This window comes from Lissotriton vulgaris, chromosome 6 (assembly GCF_964263255.1).
Source record: "Lissotriton vulgaris chromosome 6, aLisVul1.2, whole genome shotgun sequence".
Taxonomy (NCBI): domain Eukaryota; kingdom Metazoa; phylum Chordata; class Amphibia; order Caudata; family Salamandridae; genus Lissotriton; species Lissotriton vulgaris.
Window position 1 is genome coordinate 676,932,170 of NC_141694.1, and position 21,539 is coordinate 676,953,708.

At 41.4% G+C, this 21,539-nt stretch overlaps 1 pseudogene; it reads left to right on the forward strand.

Annotated features, from left to right (window-relative positions):
* The first annotated feature begins 1,134 nt into the window (after positions 1-1,134).
* On the forward strand, positions 1,135-2,623 carry LOC147707841 (syncytin-1-like; annotated as a pseudogene).
* Positions 2,624-21,539: the final 18,916 nt, after the last annotated feature.

Genomic DNA, 21,539 nt, shown 5'->3' on the forward strand with positions numbered 1-21,539 from the left:
GAAGTTTTGCAAATGGATTATATTCCACTTGAACGCTGCAATAATCTGAAATATGTCTTAGTTGTGGTTTGTGCATTCAGCAAATGGATTGAAGCATACCATACGAAAGACAATACTGCAATTACTACGGCAAAGGTGCTATTGAAGGAATTTTTTCCTCGCTATGGTGTTTGTAGATTGTTGTGGAGTGACAACGGGCCTCATTTTATAGCAGACGTTGTCAAGTATGTTCTGAAAGGATTGGGAATAAAACAGAAATGCCATGAAGTGTTCAATCCACAGTCAGCAGGCTTGGTGGAAAAGTACAATGGTACTTTAAAGCTTAAACTGGCAAAGATACAAGCTTCTACTTCTCTGACTTGGCCAGATGCTTTGCCTTTGGCATTATTGTCTATCCGATCGGTACCACACTCCCGAACAGGTCTCACTCCTTATGAGGTTGTATTTGGGCGTCCCAGGAATATATGGGGAGTGCCCAAGCCAAGCTCAGTGTATGATGTACCTTGTGTTTTAATGAATGACTATTTGGCAACAATTAACTGACAGTTTGGTTTCTATTCATCAACAGGTTCGATAAGCACTCCCAGACCGGTCCACAGGTGAAGGCCATAATCTCCGGCCTGGAGATTTCATCCTTATAAAATCATTCGAGAGGTCGAGCAGTCTGGAGCCGAGGTGGTGTGGTCCCGAGCAGGTTCTCCTTTCAACAAGAACAGCCGTCCGAGTCACCAACCGGAAGAACTGGATCCATTCCGTACATTGTCGGACGGTGCAACCCGGACTAGTGGAGCCTGCTATATTGACAGACCATCGAGAAATCCTGACTGCGGAGAGAGGCCGTGCTGTGGTACCTGACGAATCTGAGGAGTTCTTCCCGGACCCGACAGTTCCTGGAGTGAGGAGATACAATCTACGACCGAGGAAAGAGCCTGCAGTTGTGTGATATGTTGTCAGAACAGCCCCTAGGTTAGTGAAACGGAGGGCCGATGAGGCAAGGGGGGGTATCAGCCCTGCATTAGTGTAGTGACACCCGTCTTGGTCCGCTGGTGAAAAAAAACAACGGCTGCCTAGGGGGAAGAGTTCTGACAACCTTTTTTTTAGTTTCAGGAAGATATTGCTTGTACATTTGCTCAAATGGAAAAGAAGAAAATCTTTTGTGCTGTAGGGTTCATTGCTGCTTTAGCAGTTGCTACAATCACGTGGTTTGTCGAGGATGCAATTCCTGCCCGTGAGTTGTATGTTGTTTCCACTCCAGTGCCAGATGAGCATTTCTTTTATACGCTTCCGTATCAAGAGTTGAAACATCGACAGTCATATTTGAATAACACTTTCATTCAGATGATACACCATACACATGTTGCTACTAATGCTACAAACTGTTGGATATGTGGTATGATGCCAGCACATCAGAAGAAGGGGGGAACACCGTTCATATCTCTCCCTTTCTCTCATAATGGCTCTAGTCGAGCATGGTACACTTTGCTTTTTGCTACGAGAAAACCTACAGTGGGCAGACTGCTTTTCAGACTGAATAAAGAATGCCATCAGGACAGAAGGCTATCCACAAGCCAAAGGAACTATATGGGAGTGGGAAGAGTATCGACCGGACAATGATTCAACGCCCTACATTTTTACAAACACTAGAGACATTGTTAGAAATGAGAAATTTGTGATTTCAGTTGCTCAAGCACAAGCAGATTTATGTGTTCAGAGTGTAGGTTATATCCCTGTAGGTGTTAGCGACTGTATTATCGTGCTGAATATTGATGGTCTGAATAACAGCACGTTTTTGGCTTCTCACAACACTTATTTTGTTTGCGGTAATAGTGCTTATTACCGATTACCAGACGGATGGTCTGGAGTGTGTTATGTAGCATTTTTGCTGCCGCCTGTATTCCTAGTACCTGCATCATATCATAAAGACTTGAATTTATTGAATAATGTAACTGTAAATAGATATAAGCGAACTCTGTCTATTGACGATGTAGATCAAACCGACACTACTTTGCAACAGTACATAGATTTTAATTTAGGGTTATTTTTCTTTGTTGGAGCTGCTCTGAATAGTAGAAAGATACGACGATTAACTAGAGTTGTAGAAGCCGTAACGAATCAAACTGCTGCAGCCCTAGGAAATCTTACCGAAGAGCTGCAAATTACTAGAATTGTTGCGTTGCAAAACCGAATGGTTTTGGACGTTATGTTAGCAGATAGAGGTGGTGCTTGTAGAATTATTGGGAGTAGCTGCTGTGTATTTATTCCTGACCACACTCCTTCTGTATACAAAGCAATCAATAAATTACATAAGATCGCCGCTGATATACATGTCGAAAATGGAACCTGGACATTTTCAAGTTGGTTCTGGACTTTGATCTCCACATGGGGCTGGAAAGTTCTTACCGGCCTTTGTATGATTGTTGCAATTATTTTTTCATGTTGTGTATGTATCCAATGTAGTCCAATGATATGTTCCCTATGTGTTTCATTTTGTGTTCCTAATAAAAGAGCTGTCACTGAGGCTGTCCGTCAGAAAAGTATGACTAGAGAGAAAGCTGAAACGATGAGCATCGATAATAACGATGAGTTTTTAGATTATCCTAGGAAACCGAATGTCTTCAGCTAATGCTGAAAGGGTCGTCTGTTGTAAATAAAACAGCGATAATGTTAAGCATTAGCTAAAGACATGATAATATGAGCCACTTGTTGCGTTTTTCCACTCTAACTCTCGTAATGGTCAGACTCTTGTTTTCATGTCCTCCATCTTGTATGCTACATATTGCCATGTGCCCGCCATGTGACGAGTCCTTCCTCTTCGCTAGTCGCCCTTAAGATCTGCCCAGCAACAGTCTATAAATAGACCCCTTTGTGCGTCTAGCGCATGCTCAGTTGGAATCACATCTGTCTTTGATCAGTGTAGATAGGAATGTGCTTTTCGCAGGCCTCGAGAACCGGTAACTCCACCCATGTATTGATCATGTTCAGAAATGTCCATATATGGTCGTAAATCATGCTCTGTGTTGTACCCGCCTACTTATGAACCCCTTCTTTGTGTATAAAAGGGGGCTATGTGCTTGAATTCTTTGTGCTACCCTGTACAATGCTGTAGAGTGTTGTGTACCTTTAAAGGTTATTAAACTATGTTTTTTGTATTTCCAGTTTCCGTGCCAAGTTCTTTCTATAGTCTGAGGACTTTGTGCACAGAAGGGCGAACCCTTTGCACTGATGGGCCTTGCTGAGGCCTGTACTTATCACTCCTGCAGTCATTCAAAATAGTGCGAGCTTAATATTCCTAATCCTTGTATACCTGCTCTATGTAGTAATACCAAAACGTAGTTTCATGTTGCAAAATTCGAAACACTATGTGTACTTCCTTGATGTAATATACTCATAGATAAGGCATTCTTTGTAAAACAGAACCTCTGACAGTCCTAGAACCTGTTAAAAGAATATAAAAAATGCACCTCTCGGAAAAAGGTACGTGTTCTGACAACATCCATGCATTTCAGAACTGCAACCTCGAATGTTGAATACGCGCGATAGTGGCATCACAAGATAGAGTCCTGTGATGCCACTAATAAAATCTCTTGGGTGCCAGAAAAGTCAAAAGCAAGTGAAATAATATTTCCTTTCAACAGTAGGTGACAAACGGATAATACAACTTTTCACAATGCTAAAATGTATGAGCATTGTTGCGTGAAGGTTCCTGAAATTGGCCCATGATAACATAGCAGGACCCACATTAATGTAATCTTCTATTGTATTAGTACTGCCCATGTTCAGTAGCTCTCACACATTGTAAATTATTCCACTTTATCATTTATGGGAATAAGGAACATCTCTACATTTGCTCAGTACTTCAAGATTAAGATTGCAAATATTTATAGATAAAAGCGCCCAGATTAATAATTATGAACCCCATATACAAGTTGTTTAACCTAAAGCCTAAGTAGAGTGTTAGAATACATTTGTAACAATAAAGTTTTCTCTATGAAAGCATCCCAGTGTGGTATTCAAATGTGGGGACCAGTATGAGACAGAGGTCTTGACTGGTTCTGAACATAAAAAAAATTCATCGGCACAGACCGGGAATGTACCCCATATCGATTGCATTAAACGAGGGTCAGCTCCAATTTTCAACTTTATTAAGGAATTGATCCATGTTACTTGTATATAATAATGTAAAAAGCACATAAACATAATGCTAGCAACAATAGTCATATGTCAACTCAGACTTACAACATTGTTGACAAGCCCAATAGTCAGAAGGGCAGTATCACCTGCTAGCTCCAAATGGTGAACTAAAAGAAAAGTGCATTTCATGCACCATAGCAGTGCTAGTAACAATTGAGTACTATCAATCAATCAATCAATCAAGAAATTTATATAGCGCGCTACTCACCCGGAGGGTCTCAAGGCGCTTAGGGGAGGGGGGTCAGCTATTGCTCGAACAGCCAGGTCTTGAGTTGCTTCCTGAAGGAGAGGTGGTCTTGGGTCTGACGGAGGTGGATGGGGAGAGAGTTCCACGTCTTGGCTGCCAGGTATGAGAAGGATCTTCCTCCCATGGTCTTCCTTCGGATGCGTGGAACAGCTGCGAGAGCGTGGCTGGTCGAACGAAGCTGGCAGGTGGGGGTGTAGAAGGTCAGGCGGTTGTTGAGGTACCTGGGGCCCAGGTCGTGGAGGGCCTTGTGTGCGTGGGTGAGGAGTCGGAACGTGATTCTCTTGTTGACGGGGCGCCAGTGCAGGTCTCTCAGGTGTCCGGAGATGTGGCTGTGATGGGGGATGTCCAGGATGAGTCAGGCGGAGGCGTTCTGGATGCGTTGGAGTCTCTTCTGTAGTTTGGCTGTGGTTCCAGTGTAGAGGGTGTTTCCGTAGTCCAGTCGGCTGGTGACGAGTGCCTGGGTGACCGTCTTCCTGGTTTCGGTGGGGATCCATCAGAAGATGTTCCGGAGCATGCGAAGGATGTTGAAGCATGAGGACGAGACGGCGTTGACTTGTCTGGTCATCGAGAGGGAGGAGTCTAGGATGAAGCCCAGGTTGCGTGCGTGGTCCGTGTGTTTGGGTGCGCTGCCCAGGGCAGGGGGCCACCAGGAGTCGTCCCAGGCGGAGGAAGATGTTCCCAGGATGAGGACTTCCGTCTTGTCTGAGCTGAGTTTCAAGCGGCTGTTCTTCATCCACTCGGCTACTTCTTTCATCCCTTCGTGTAGGTTGGTTCTGGCGGTGGCTGGGTCTTTGGTGAGGGAGAGGATCAGCTGAGTGTCGTCGGCGTAGGAGATGATGTTGAGGTTGTGTTGGCGTGCGATGGCCGCAAGGGGGCTCATGTAGATGTTGAAGAGGGTGGGGCTGAGTGATGATCCTTGTGGTACGCCGCAGATAACTTCGGTGGCCTCGGATCTGAACGGGGTTAGGCGGACTCTCTGGGTTCTTCCGGCGAGGAACGAGACGATTCACTCCAGAGCCCTCTCTTGGATTCCGATGTTGCTGAGGCATTGTACGAGGGTGCGGTGGCAGACAGTGTCGAACGCTGCGGAGAGGTCCAGGAGGATGAGGGCAGCTGTTTCCTCGTTGTCGAGCAGGGCTCAGATGTCGTCAGTGGCTGCGATGAGGGCGGTCTCGCTACTGTGGTTAGCTCGGAAGCCGGACTGCGAGGGGTCGAGGGATCCGTTCGTCTCGAGGAAAGCGGCAAGCTGTCGGTTGACGGTCTTCTCGATGACTTTGGCAGGAAACGGGAGGAGCGAGATGGGGTGGTAGTTCTTGAGGTTGGTGGGGTCTGCTGATGGTTTCTTCAGGAGGGCGCTGAGTTTGGCATGCTTCCAGCTCTCGGGAAGGTGGCGGTGTTGAAGGAGCAGTTGATGACGTCTCGGAGTTCGGGTGCGATGACGGATGCGGCCTTGTTGAAGACGTGGTGGGGGCAAGGGTCGGTTGGTGATCCGGCGTGGATGGTGTTCATAGTGTGGAAGGTGTCTTCGGTGCTGAGCGGGGTCCAGGCTCGGAGAGTGGTGGTAGGGGGCGTTGGTTCAGTGGTTGGATGCGTGGGCCGAAGCTGTTGTGTATGTCGGCGATCTTGTTGTGGAAGAACGAGGCGAGTGAGTCGCAGAGTTCTTGCGAGGGGGTGATGTCGTTGGTTCCGGTGCTGGCGTTCGAGAGCTCTTTGACGATGTTGAAGAGTTCTTTGCTGTTGTGTGCGTTGTTGTCTAGTCGTTCCTTGAATGCTGTTTTCTTGGTGGCGTGGATCAGCTGGTGGTGTTTGCGGGTGGCGTCCTTGAAAGCCGTCATGTTCGGCAGCTGTGAGGGTGTCGTCGGAGTTGGTCGTGATGCGGATGTGTTCTTGTGGATGATGGCGATGTCTCCTCCTGTCTGGTTGACGCGGTCCCTTCGGGTGATCTTGTATCCGTCCGGGATGGCGATGGTGATGGCGATGTCGGGCGCTGAGGAGGTCGTTCATCCATGTTTCCGCGAGGAAGGCGACATCTGGAGATGTGGTGTCGGGCAGGTTCCAGAGTTCCACGGCGTGCCTGTGGACGGAGTGGGTGTTGAGCAGGATGCACTTGAGGTGGTTGCTGCTGGTGCTCGGCTTGGCAGGGGCAGTGCAGGTCCGGATGCAGGAAAAGTTGCAGGATCGGCAGCAAAAGGGTCCGTGGGTGCGTCGCGGGGTGGCTCAGTAGCATCCGGGGAGCCGGCCGATGTTGAGTGCATTGAGGGTGGCGGCGTCGTAAGTCGGGCTGGTGGGCTGGCGTCTGCGGGGGCCAGGGGTTCTGGCGCTGGGAGCGGTCCAGGCGCGGACGGGCGCAGACGGGCTTGCATTTGGCGCACCTTCGGCGCACAATCGGCACGCCTGCTGCGCATCAACGCTGCGCGTGCGTGGGGGCGACATAAGAAGGGAGCCGGGAGAGAGGGTCCGCTGGGTGGCGGGAGCAGGGGAACCAATTGGCTGGCGGGGGGCGGGGCCGCAGGGAGGCAGCGGTGGAAAAATCGGGTGCGGGCGGGCGGGCAGCTCAGCGGCGGCTGGGTCGCCTGCAATGCAAAAACAGTAGCAGGAGGAGCGTGGGGGCGACCAGGCCTAGGCAAGGCACAGTGGTCCCAACATAAAAATGGGTATAACATCACATCCCAGTATGTCTTAAACATCCAAAAATGTTTAAGGCAACCGTGCTACGGACTCAATGTAATAAGCAATTTGTAATATGCTGGGAGTGTCTGGGCCCATCCTAAGCCTCTTATCCCTTACCTGTGATGATCATAGCTAACATATTGCGCATTGTGGCAAAATCAGAATTTCAAACCAACCTCTAGAAATTTAAATGCCCTGGTAAATGGAAACACTTTTAGTTACCATACAGAAGAGTGTGTCTGATGTTCATAATATAGACGCCATCTTACAGTTTTAGATTAGAGATTCAGAGGAAAGATCATGAAATAGTGAGCAACATACAGGTCACAACAGCCCACTATTTCTAATAGCTGAAACATAAAACCAAAAGTGAAAACATGAAAACCATTGAGAAATTATTTATGAAGGTGTCAGAGCTATTTAAAGTAAAGGCAAGGGCCATAGTGAAAAATAGGACGGCCATCTTAACAGAGGTTGAAGGTAAGAGTGTGCGATGTTCATATTATAGCCGCCATCTTAGAGTGTTAGATTAGAGGTTCAGATGAATGATAAAGAAAACGTGTGTGACACACAAGCCACATTTGTACACTATTTCCAATGGCTGAAACATAAAGCCAAAAGTGAAAACATGAACTGTTGTAAAGGTATATCAGAAGATGTCAGAACTATACAAGGTAAAGGCAAGGGCTGTAATGAAAAGCATGTCAGCCATCTTAACAGAGGTTAAAGTTTAGAGTGTTGCTACTGCACCAAGCTATATAAGAGATACTATGCGGCCCGAGTAGCTTGTGCACTCTCCATTTTAAGCTAAATTAAGAGGTCAGAGTTGAAGAGCATATGAGTAAAGTAAAATCATGACGATTAAAATAATTGATGTTTCTGGGTGGTCTGCAGAGAAAAATGGTAGTCAGGAAGAACTCAGCTGGTATTTTGAACAATAAAGATGATGGAACCACACCAATCACTGATGGGACCCAGTAATTGAAGACGTCATTAATATGAGGAAATAAGTGGTCTACTACTCAATATCACTTCAGATATTAGAGGGTTTAACAGGAATCGGTATCTGAGAGTCAATAACTAATATAACGTCCAAAGACAAACAAGGCGGAGCCTCATTACTAAAGGGACCAAAATTACGTGACACCAAACTTATCCATGGTCATCAGGGAAAGAAGAATTTTGAGGCTCCACTTTGAAACAAAATCATGTTAAAATACAATGTTAAAGAAGGATGTACAAAACACACCAAACAAGTTGTTCTATTGCTGGAGACTGTGTTCTCAAGTGTAAGTTTTCTGTGCATATCATAGGTAGCAGATTGTGGCTTGAGAGCCAGAACCTACAGATGGAAATAAAATGTCATATGTGCCATTTAACGTATATCACAAAAAAATAGTGAAACTCATTATTGGTATTAAGCCCTACAGCTTCTTATCCTTAAACAGCTTATCCACCTGGCTTTAACTTACCTCAGTGTCAACTCCCTATTTGAACCGCTCTCATTATTCATGACTTGTTCAATAGCATAGAACTAAATTTGTGTATTTGTTGGGTGGTCCTGAAGAATATGCATCGCTATCGGTTATCTTTCATCAAGGTGTTTATTCACCCTAACAAACATGCCCTAACTATCCTTAAACAGCTTATCCACCTGGCTTTAACTTACCTCAGTGTCAACTCCCTATTTGAACCGCTCTCATTATTCATAACTTGTTCAATAGCATAGAACTAAATTTGTGTACTTGTTGGGTGGTCCTGAAGAATATGCATCGCTATCTATCGGTTATCTTTCATCAAGGTGTTTATTCACCCTAACATGTTATTGTATCCGAGTCTTTAACCCCTTCCATGATCCTGACGGAACGGTTCCGTCATGAGCATCGGTCGAGCTGTGCTTATGACGGAACCGTTCCGTCATGACCACGCCCGTTTCTACTGGAGCTCAGCACCGGGGGGGAATCGGCGCCGCACAGAAGGGGTGTTATGTTGTCCCTTTAAATATTTCTTGGAATCCGGTGATAATAATCCTAATCCTAGCATTAGCTGATAATGCTAATCCTAAAACTTTCAGAGCTAGGAATATTCCTATTTTAGTTCGAAGTGATGTAGAAAAAGAATTAGAAAAACTAGTTAAAGAAGACATTATTGAGCCCATTGAGTCTTCCAATTGGATTTCGCCAGTTGTGATCGCAAGGCGTGCCAATGGCAAAATCCGTCTTTGTGTTGACCTTCGTCATTTGAATGAGAATATTGTAATAGATACGTTTCCCTTACCTAAAATTTCTGAAATGTTATCTTCAGTTAATGGTGCAAAGTTTTTTTCCACAATAGATCTTTCTGCTGCATATCATCAGATTTCTCTTGATATAGAAAGTAGGCAACTTACAGCGTTTATTACTCCCATGGGGTGTTTCCAATTTAAAAGAATGCCATTTGGCTTGGCGTCCGCTGCAGCCATTTTCCAACGCAGTTATGCATCAATTGTTTGGAAAACACCCTAAAGTTAAATTTTTTCAAGATGACATTCTGGTATATGGTGAAGATAAAAACGAACACAATTCTATTCTTGAAGAAGTTTTAGGTATTCTTGAAGAAAAGGGGTTAACCATTGAATTTTCAAAATGCAATTTTGCAGTTAAATCTGTAACTTACCTTGGTCATGTTTTATGTTGTGACAGTGTTTCCAACAAACCTAAATTGGTTGATGCTATAAAAGAAGCTCCTCCTCCTACCAGTAAAGATGATGTAAGATCATTTCTAGGAATGGTAGAATTTTATTCTAAATTCGTCAAGAACTTTTCTAGCAAAGTTTTTAATATTAGAAAGCTTTTGAAAAGTAAAGTCAGATTTGAATGGTCTCCCTCCTGTGAAAATGAATTCAATAGTATCAAGTTAGACATCATTAATGCTCCTGTTTTGTGTCCTTTTGATTTAGAAATTGACTCTGTGATCACTGTCGATGCCAGCAACAAAGGTTTGGGCAGTGTTCTCTCTCAAATTGATGGTCTAGGTAAAGAACGTGTTGTTGCATTCGCTTCAAGAGCACTTTCAGTTCCAGAGAGCAAATTCTCTGTTATAGAAAAGGAAACTCTAGCCGTAGTCTGGGCCCTTGAACATTTTTGTAGTTTTGTGTGGGGGAAGAAATGTGTAGTTAGATCTGACCACAAACCTCTTACCAAACTTCTTACTACTGAAGGTCTTTATAGTGCTACAGCTAGAATAGCTAGGATGTCTATGCGTTTACAGGATTTTATTATTAAGATTGAATATTTGCCTGGGAAAAGCAATGTCGTTGCTGATTTTCTTTCCCGCATGTCTACGGACTTGCAAGAGTGTGAGGTGAATGAGTGGGATTCTTTCCACATTGCTCTTATTCTTGATAGTAAACCTTTCTGTATTGAGAAAAAGATATGGAGAGAAAAGTATTTAAAAGACAAAATTTTAATCTCTGTCATTTCATTTATTCGGGAGGGGTGGACAGAGAAGAAAGAACTGTTGCCTGATTTCAAACCTTTTTGGGAAGTTAGGAATAAACTTACTGTATGTGAGGATACTATTTTTCGGGGTGACAGAGCTGTTCCTCCTTCATTTTTGAGGAATAATATTGTTGAGTTGTGTCACAAAGACCATTGTGGCATTGTTAAAACCAAACAAAATGTCAAACAATGGTATTGGTGGCCAGGAGTTGATGTTCTTACAGAAAGATTTGTACGAGAATGTGTTACATGTTCTAATTCGGACAAGGTACTCAACACTCTTAAACCTGACATGTGTGAACCTTTAATACTGGAAGGTCCCTGGCATACAGTTGCAATGGACATTATGGGGCCTATTGGGGAAAATCATAAATTTATAATTTCTATAATTGATGTTTTTTCAAGGTGGCCCAGTATTACTATTGTTAATAAAGTTGATTCTTCATCTGTTTTAAATTTTATTGATAAGGTTTTTATTGAAGAAGGTCTCCCTAACCAGATCATAAGTGATAATGGTGTTCAATTTACTTCTAAATTAACCCAATCTTATTTTGATAGAGTTGGTATTGTCCATAAAACCACCTCTCTATATAACCCCAGTGGTAATGGACTATGTGTGAGATTCAATGGAGTTCTGAAGAATGCCATTCAAATTGCTAATCAAAAAAATGAGGATTGGGAAACTTCTGTTTTCAAGGCTGTTTGGTCTTATAGAACCAACATTCATGATGCTTTAAAAATGTCACCTTTTGAAGTCATGAGAGGTTGTGTTGCAAGAACCAAGTGTAATCCCAATTGGTTACACAAGAAATCTTGATAGATATATGTATGAGTAAAGTCAGAACTAATGTTATTGATAAACATCTTGAGTATAAAAGGAATTTTGATAGTAAGTGTTGTACTAGTGCTGTGAATGTAGATGTTGGAATGTGGGTTAAAGTGAAGAAACCTTGGAAAGTTTGCAAGGGGGATTCTCAATTTTCTGAACCTTTAATGATTAAGAAAGTTTTACGGAATGCAGTTCTTTTAAGTGATGGTAAGATTTTGTTTGTTAATAATTTTTTTTTTTTTTAATTTTCATTGTTTTATAAAGGGGAAGATGTGTTATGTTGTCCCTTTAAACATTTATTGGAATTGTTTTTATTCTATGTTCTATTGTATCCAGGATTCCTTTCCTAGCAACTGTATGCCAGTTGCTGAGGAAGAAGTCCTGTGTAGGATGTGACCTACCTTGCTCCTGTGCTTCTTTCAATAAACTACACTTTACTTATTATCTTGTGTGTAGTCAACTTTACAAGGGGTTAAACACAGGACACTGCTACCAAAGTAAATCTTCCACATGGCCATCCATTGACATGTGGCCTGATTTAAATTTCGGCAGACAAGTTACTCTGTCACAATGGTGACGGATATCCCACCTGCTGAATTATAAATCCCATAATATCCTATGAGATTTATATTTTGGGAGATGGGATATCCGGCACAGTTGCGACGGAGTAATCCATCCACTGAAATCTAAATCAGGCCCTTAGACCGTATATGTGGTATTACAATTGACAAACAAGCCAATGGTGTGTTCAGTCATGGTATTGTAGCAGAATTTGGTGACCTTGTTCTGTCCTAAATAACAAATAGAACATGGGCCACATGTATAAAAGCAATAGTTTTTTCTAGGAATCCATGTTTTAGGGGGGTTCCTAGCTGAGTTGTCCTTAACATAGCTAAGGCAAAGTGTGTTCTCAAAAGTGGTGCCTCTAAGGTAAACCGTTCTAGGCTTGCGTGGTACAATACCCTCTGTTAGCGTTTTAGAGTCCAGTATGTGCCAATTTATAAGAACATACAATCTAAAATATGGTTAATATATGCATTGTACTGTGTGATAAAAATTGATTCTTTGTTTAATTTAGACTTTTTCTTAGTGAACTCTCGACTGTCAGTAACAGTTTCTTTCCTGTCTAGTTTTATGGCTCTTTCTTCTCTTTCTTGAGGTAGTTATCATCATAGCCTCAATCCTTGAGGTTCTATTTTATACATTACAGTCTTTTGATGAACTCTTGATCTTGGCTGTAGTTGTTACTCACCTTAAGCATCTTGCCACAAGGTATGGCCTCTATTGTAGGCCAAGGGTGAAGCACACTATTAGGGTTAAGGAATGTTCACAGCGCCGAAAGGGTTCTGACAGTAGCCACCGAAGAGATTCAGAATATCTTGGATCGGGGTGGGATGGCTGTGGTGGTCCTTTTTAATCTATCCATAGCCTTCCACACAGTTACTGCCGTATACAGAACATCAGATGGCAGAAGTAGGTATGAGTGGTGCCGTTTTTAACCTTCTCTTCTCCATTCTTGATGACAACTTGACAAGGAGCAATCTGTGACCCTAGGAGATTTCACTTCAAAACCAGTCTATCTGCTATGTGGTGACCCACAAGGGTTATCATTAATTACCACATTATAGAATGCATTCATGGCTCCATTAGCAAAACTGAAGAAAATGTGGCTTCTCAACCATCGCCTATGCCGATGACACTCAATCAGTAGTATCCATTACTACCAACATTGAGGAGGTGGCTGATCGATTCAACAACTGCTAAACTCTGAGAAGACAGAGGTGATCATTTTTGTAAAAACCATATCTCTTTCTGGGATAACGCCTGGTGGCCAAGGACTCTGGGCCCGCTACCTTCTCCAGTATTGAGGGTGAGAAATTTTGGAATTATGTTTGCTTCTAAACTCACCTTCACGGATCAGACCAATCAGCTTGTTGCAGCTTTTTTTCTGCTACAAACACTAAGGACAATTCTGCCCTTTATTTGTTATGACCTCAGGAAAACAGTTGTAATCTCCCTGTTTTTTCAAAACTGGATTACTGCAATACCTTCTACCTGTGCTTGCTGCAAGGGCTGTTCAAAATGTGGCAAAGGACACATAACTCAGAAATTTGACCCTGTCTCGAAAGATTGGGAGGAATTACACTGGTTTCCTCTTAAAAAGAGGGTCTCTTTTAAAGCACTTTGTACAGCTCACAAAGCTCTTAATCGGCCTGCCCTGAATACCTCAAAAGAAGTTGATTGGATCTGCAGTCTCCAAAAAAGTGATGGTGCCTAGACGTCACAGAGCCTCTTGTGGGGCAGTAGAGATTTTGTTTAACACACATCCAAGCTGAGGAATCACATTCCGGAAAATTTGAGAATCCATTCCAACCTGGAGTTTTTTTTTAGAAAGCAGTTGAAAACCCGGATTTTTGGTCTTCCACTGTAGTCATGCTCACGATTGGTGTGAGGACTTGTCAGTAGTTTTCTAGCACCAAGAAGCCTTCAGTCTCATGCCCCGTTTTAGAAAGTTATATCATAATATGTCATATTGCAAGCTGTTTGGTTTTTCAAAAATGTCAGTATGAACGGCTTTCTGATGTACATACAGCCATTAGATCTAGAAAGTCTATCTCTTCTGTGTAATATTTGAGAGTTAATTTGACATTAAATCTATTGTAATTCAGATAGGTTTGATCCGACAGTAGATCACTTACAGTCACATTCCAAATGATCAAAACATCATCTATACAATGTCCATAGACAATTATGTTATTCATCCAATTTTGTGAGCCTGGACCCCAGACATACTCTGCCTCAAACAAACCCATAAAATATAATACAGGCAAACCTGGAGCCCAAGGCAGTGCATTGTGTTTGACAATACCAACCCCCATCATGGAGGAAGACATTTCCAGTCAAGATGAATTTGGACATTTCCAGCAAAATGAGTGTGTTCTAGATGACTGGTATTGCATTATATAGATAGAATTTCAATGCCTCCAGGCTACATTCCATTTTTATGCAGGCATATAGACTCTACACATCCACTGCCATGAAAATGAGCTCTTCAACTGTCCCAGTGAAAATCCTCTGGTTTACAAAGTACATCTTTACTGTCCCTCAGATATGAGGGACGGTTCCTCACATAGGATTGTAGGAAATCATCTACATACTCACCCAAATGCTCAGTGTGGGGATCCATTGCCAGAAATGATCTGCCTTCCCAAAGAAAACTGGGCCATTTTGTGAATTCTGGGCAATATGCATATTTTGTGAAATCTTGGATAGTATACCTTAAACTATCTGCATTTGCAATCAGTTGAAAGACATGATTCATGACATGATTCACGACAATCATTGTTTCTAGCATGGATATATTTCTCAATGACGGGAATATGATTTTCTTTTAGTCTTTCATAGCATGTTTGCTCATGCAATTGCCTGTTATTTTCACTCAGATAGTCATTTCTATTCATAAGAACAATGTTTCCCCTTTGTCTGCCTCTCGTATTACGATGGTTTGAACTTTTCTTAGGTTATTCAATATGTCCCTGCCTTTTTTAGTGAGATTGGAGTTATGCTTGAATTCACCGCTATTCTGGTGTAAGTCTTTCAATTTATACAGTTCAAGTGTTACTTTACGATTACATTTTCAGTATCTCGGGAGCTTGTGGACATGTATCTTGATGAGGGCCTTAGGTCACTGTGTATGGTCAAATCCTCCTGCACGTTAAGTTCATTCGGCAGTTGCACTAAATCACTGACATCATCATTGTCACTCAAAGAAGCAATTATGTGTATATCGCTTATATCAGAGATTGAGAAAGTGGACATCTCTGTGGTGCAAGATATACTATGAGGCACATAAGAATATTCACTGAAATGCTTCTTTAATTTTTACTTCTGTTTAAACTTGAATAAATCTTAATGTACTTCATTAAAATTGCATTTTTCTGTAGGACAAAAATGTAGGCCTTTTTGCAAGGACATATAGTTCATGTTCTGACAAAATTCTGGAAGATAGATAAACAATTTTCAATTCATTAGTGCTTGATCACTTGTTTTCTCCATCACAGAGTGCTATATCGATGGATGTATATATTGGCTTGTATTGTCCTGCCTGTAACCTTGTTTGTACACCTGGTTCTCTTTTTCTTGCCTCCCCTGCTGATTCTTTTTCTGTTCCCCAGCCTGTATCTTTGTACCTTTCATAATAAAACAGAGGAAGATTTATTTGATACCTCTTTAATGTGTCTCTCTCCCGGATCACTGTCCACTGACGATAGATTGTCTATTGTTATCTATTGTGAGGACAGTGAAGGAACTATCAACCATATTCAACATTCAAGTTCGCAGTTCTGAAACTCATAGATGTTGTCAGAACACTTAACTTTTTCTGAGAAGGTGCATTTGTTTTTTTCTTTTAGCGGGTTCCAAGACCATCAGAGGTCCCGTCTTACAAAGAATGCACAATCCATGAGTACATGACATCAAGGAAGGGCAAAGAGCTTTGAATTTTGCAACATTAAACTATATTTCGGTATTACTACATAGAGAGGATATACAAGAATAAGGTATATTTAACTTGCGCTATTTTGAATGCCTGCATGAGAACTAGGGCTTTGTCTTTATCATAGGGCTTGACTTTAATATATCGACTCACCATTTGTTTCAGCACTCTTCGATTTATCTTCACCCAACAAGCCGTAGATCCAGCATCTTGTTGGAGTAATATTATTTATTTCCTGTTCATAGGCACTATTCCCTGTCACAAGGAAGCTCCACTTGGTCCTCTGTTTACACAGACAATTGTAAGGTACACTTGAAGCAATTTTTGCACCATTTCCAGTAACAACCTGGGTTTCTAAATGCCTTATGAATATCCTGATGTAACAGGTGGGTTCAAACTGTCTATAAATAACCCAATATGGCAGGTACATGGAAGGATAGTTCATCTGGTTGGTTATATAGGTAAAAATATCCTAAAATCTCACTATAACCTGCAATAGAACAACGGTTTCCCCAGACACAATCTTCTTTGTACAATTAATGTTTAGACTATGAGGGCATAGCTCAATGGTCAATAGTTTCATTGATTTATATATATATATATAATGTGTATGTATTATCCATGTTGTATAGCCCTGGGGAAGTCCTTATTTATAAACTACTTTTAAAGAAAAGTCAAGATGGAGTCTGTGCATTATGTTATCTAAGTGTGATGTAACAATATGATTGTATTTGATGTACTTTTGCATTATCAATGGAAATTGATGGGTGCTGATTCATCTTCTTGACATCTTTCTTGACAGGTTAGTTTGGGCATTGCTTGTGATTTCACCCTGAGAAGTATTGTGATTGCTGCTTGAGAAGAGTTTCATCCCCCCCCCCCACCCAGCAACCCAATTGCTTAAAGTGGGCATATATTCAGAAGTAATCCAAGTTACTTAGAACAATTAAATTAATTGCCGTTTTAGACTGGATAGGATTCTGCCCTCTGGAAGTCTACTCATTTCATTTGGCTCTGACTTTCTCTCCACAGCGCGGGGACACGCCGGGATGGCGTCACCATGCGCTTTATAAACCCCTTTTATTTTATTATTATTAGTGGCACCTCTGCCTATTTGTCTGCTAGAATTCTGCTAGAATTCTACAGCGAGATACACAAAGGATAACACAACATTGGTCTGGAAAGGTCAATGTCTATTTCAGTCAGTCTGATTTACTTTCATATGAGCAACTTTATGAGCTGAGTTTGTTTAAGTCCTACTGGCAAGACAACCAATTAAATTCACTAAAACACCCCATAACCAACTGGGTCAGAGTTGTAATCCATGGAGTCAAGGAGTGCCTGTGCAGGGCCACTTTGTCTGGATATCTGTGGAGAGACACTCTTAGGGGGCACTTACAATTGAGCAATGAAAGGCGGCATGTGAGGCGCATGCTTATTATGATGGGTAATCATGGAACTGGCAGAATACACCCCTTATGCATTTTAGTAAAAGGTATTGCCACCCTGAAGGAGTAACCAAAAAATGTAAAAATCTCCTTCCCCCACACACTTTGAACAATACAAGACGCGTAGTGAGAAAAGCAAGTAAGTCTGACCAACTCCGAAAGTGTTATGGGGTTGTTTTTGGTGAGAGGGTATACACATGCAATACATGTTTTTTTTTAAAACAATTGTCAAATAGTATAATTTAACACACGTTTTTGTAAATATTTAGTGTAACATCTTTCAGGTGGTTCTGAAGTGGCATTCAATAAATAGCTAAAAAGACAAATACAGTTCTGCCAATGTGCTGAGTCCGACCACCTTTCTTCCTATCTTTCTTTCTAGACATTTTTGTTTTACTTTTTCACAACTTGTTTTTCTCATGTGTTTCTCCCTCACTTTCTCCATTTGCCTCCCTCCCTTCTCCTTTCTTTCCAATTTTCATAATTTCTCTTTTCCTATCTCCTTCACTTTACTAACTCCTTTGCCATCCTTCAACCTTCGCCTTTGTTATGACATTTATGTGAACTGTTATTTATGAGCCATTGCCTACAGACCTACAGACAGAAAGGGGCCCTTAAAGCAGTACTTTTGGTGTGACCCAGCCTGTTGGGCCTGTGGTCCCAGTGCTATCGCCTTTGCAGCTGCTGTACCTGTACAAACCACTAGTCTAAACAATTCACTTTGCAGTAGGCAGACCTTTGTGACGAAGAGCACACTGTGTTGGAAGTCTCACCCACTCACAAAAGAATGTATGGCCAAGATTAATAAACTGTTTATTCTCATCCTAAAGTTTTCCCATTAGAGAAGACTGAGGCAGAACAATACAAGCATGGTTGGACAAAATCCACTTTGTAATACATTATTAAGATGGTGTGTTTAGTTATATTTCGCCTTCTTGGCTAATACAGTAAGTCAAACTCTCAGAGCAGACACAAATCCGCTGCACAATTAGCTGTGTATCTAAATTTTATCACCTCGGTATTTCAAAGGGCGCTTACTGCATCCTTTATGTGACATATTTTGTTACTGTTTTTTAAAACGTGGCTTGATATTGCCTGGTGTCTCTATGTTGTTTATGATTCCCCGGAGCCGCGTGCTTGCTTTAGTAATTGAAAGTGTTATTGGCACAAAATAGACGACACAAACTTAATGTAATCGTCATCCCAATTTGGCGCGACAAATGTCACTCCGTTTGGACTTCAGCAAGACTCCAATGGCAGACTTTTGAATGCGAAGGAAGGTTTCCCCGTAAATTAAGCAATTTTATGGATTTCATAAAATACATTTTGAAGGTAACGCAAGTCTCTCGGGCATTTTACAGTTTGTAAGTTCCCAGTTATCTCTTATTAACCCAACAGGCTAAGGTGCAATGTTCTTTCTACTAATCAGAGTGCAGTTAAACCACTAATTTGGCTTGATCTTGGGATATCGTCTGCAGCAACATGTTCTTCAAGAATGTACAAAGCGCAGTCCAATTCGCTTATTTGGGTTGCAAATGTCAATTTACCCTGACACCTATCACATGGTTTCAGCTAAAAGAACAGACAGGATGTTTTTCAATAAGGTACTGTGAGGGCACTCAAGCGACTAAAAGCATTGCATCTATCTACATATCATCATAAGAGCACACAATTGCACAGTGCCAAGCAAGCACCCACGCAGCCTTACCAAATCTGCGCAGCCTTACCAAATCTGCGGCCAATATTTTACTGAGGCAGGATAGGGCCTACTTAAAGTACTTAACAGTAGAAGTAAATAAGCTTACTCGACTCTTGCAAGAAAGACATAGATAGGCATAGGCTCTTAATTATTTCTTTATTTCTTTAAATCAAAAGCGTAAACAGTAGGTTAATATAAATATACAGACAATAAACATTAAGCTTTAATTAAAATTACATAAGATGTGTACATTGTAGTATCAGACAAAGTGAGACTACTGTATGTAACAACATCAAATCATTAAGTTATAATGTAGACTACACCATACATTTTTTTATATACAGAACGGTCAACCGAGATTGAAAAAAAGGGTTCAAGAATTGTTTTGTTTAGCGCTGATAGGGTGGCTACACACCTCTCAGTGTAGTATGAGAATATTGTAGCCTAAATATTGTGTGGTAGAAATGTTGTTCCCTAAATTTCGTTTACAAAAATATCAGCTAATTAAACTTAAAGGAAAATCTACACCAAATGAAACAATATATTTATGTACAATAATTTAGACATAATATTTCTGTCAAGTGATATGTACGCTGTGAATATTCTCGCATACAACCACCTCTACCAATGTAAAATATCCTATATCTCATTCCAATTCAAGCTATATAAAATATGTAGCACAACTGAAGGAGACTTTCGCATAAGACAGAAACCACATATTCACTTGGTATTGTCCATCAAAAGGGATTCAGATAGTCTAGTTTTGACAACCCAAACAACTCCTCTCATGCAAAATCACAAAAAACTCTTGTAAAGCGTTGGATCAGTGCACTACCTGAGATGAGAAAAACCTAATATTGTAGCTGCTGCTCTCAAGGCGATGGCGCTCATGCTAAGAGATAGATAATTCAGGTGAGTGAAGGAAAACATTCGCTGGCAACTGAGACTAAATCAAGACAATGGGGCATATTATCAAGGACCGGTGTTAAAATTATCGCCGTTTTATCGGCAGGAAACTGCCGATAAAACGGCGATAATGTGCTTGATAATACGCCCTTGTGAATTCCCATAGAAGCCCATGTTCTGATGTTAACATGGGCTTCTATGGGAATTAACAAGGGCTTATTATCAAGCCTTTTTACAATTTTAACACCGGTCCTTGATAATATGCCCCAATGTTGTATGGTGCCATGATGACAGGGTACCTGAGAGGAAACATGGTGTGGATCAGCCTGATAGTATAATGAACCTAGGATTTACTTAGGCAATCCAAAATCTAGAAAATACAGGAATTTCACAGCACATAAATATAGCAAAGACTGGCTAATATTAACTATAAACACAATCTAGAAGATCTCTGATGTGATACTGATCGATGGAATGATCAATGAGGAAGTCCTCAATATTGATAGCTGCTAATAAAAGTATGACCTTCGTTAAAGGACCAACACAATCTCTTGTGATGCTACCTACCATTACAGTGATAATGACTATTATGAAAACAAATATGAGGAAGGGAGACATGGAAAAAAAACAGGCCTTCAAGAAAAGTAAGTGCCTCTTTGCTACCCCACGAAATTGGATTTTTAAAAGTTCCATTGAGGGCATGGGATCAAGAACCTCTCACAAGATGCAAAGATTAGCCTAGTTTCGGCAACAACCAGGAACATGGGGGTAATTATAAATCTCCTACACCACAGGCATTCCTAGGCTGGGTCAAAAGATGTGGCTAGAGATGGTAATGGAGACATCAGAAATTAAGCTGAACCCCAAACTACTAGACCCTCACAGAGCAAAGGTGCATAGAATGCTCAAGTCAAAATTAGTTATCACCCATTCATGTCATGAATTAACTGTATTAGATAAAGATGTTATACAAATGTGGGCATTGTATCCATCACTTCTCTCCAAGCTTTCAACTGCAGAATAGAACTTCAGCAGTTTTTCAGAAAAATACAATTTAATTATTTCTTCCACAAGATGAGAAGAGCACACCAATTACCACTGGCCTTGGAAATACCACTCACTTCACCCTACTGACTTAAACATCTCCCCTAAAATGTTAAGGGACTAGGTGGGTATTTTTGGGGTTTGCATTGTAAATGTGAGGTTAAATGGGTTATTTTGTTTTGTTGTGCTAGTGATTTGCACATTTTATTCGTTTTTTATATCTATTTTATTATGTTTTACATTATCTGAACTTGTTTAAGGGTTGTGTGGTATATTTGGGGTTGGGTGGATAGCATTTCAATTGTAAAACTGTGGGTTATGAAAGGAAAATGGGTGAGAATTACACTCTAAATATTAGTCTTTATTTATTTTGGCGTGCTGGTGCTTTATTGTTTTACATTATGAGTTGTGGTTTGTACTGGTTGCGTCTGTATTATTGTATTTGGAAATCTTTGGAGACTGATGCTTCTAGTTCACTGCAACACCAATTGTGCTATCCGCTACAGTGGCAGTGCAAACATGGCTACAGGT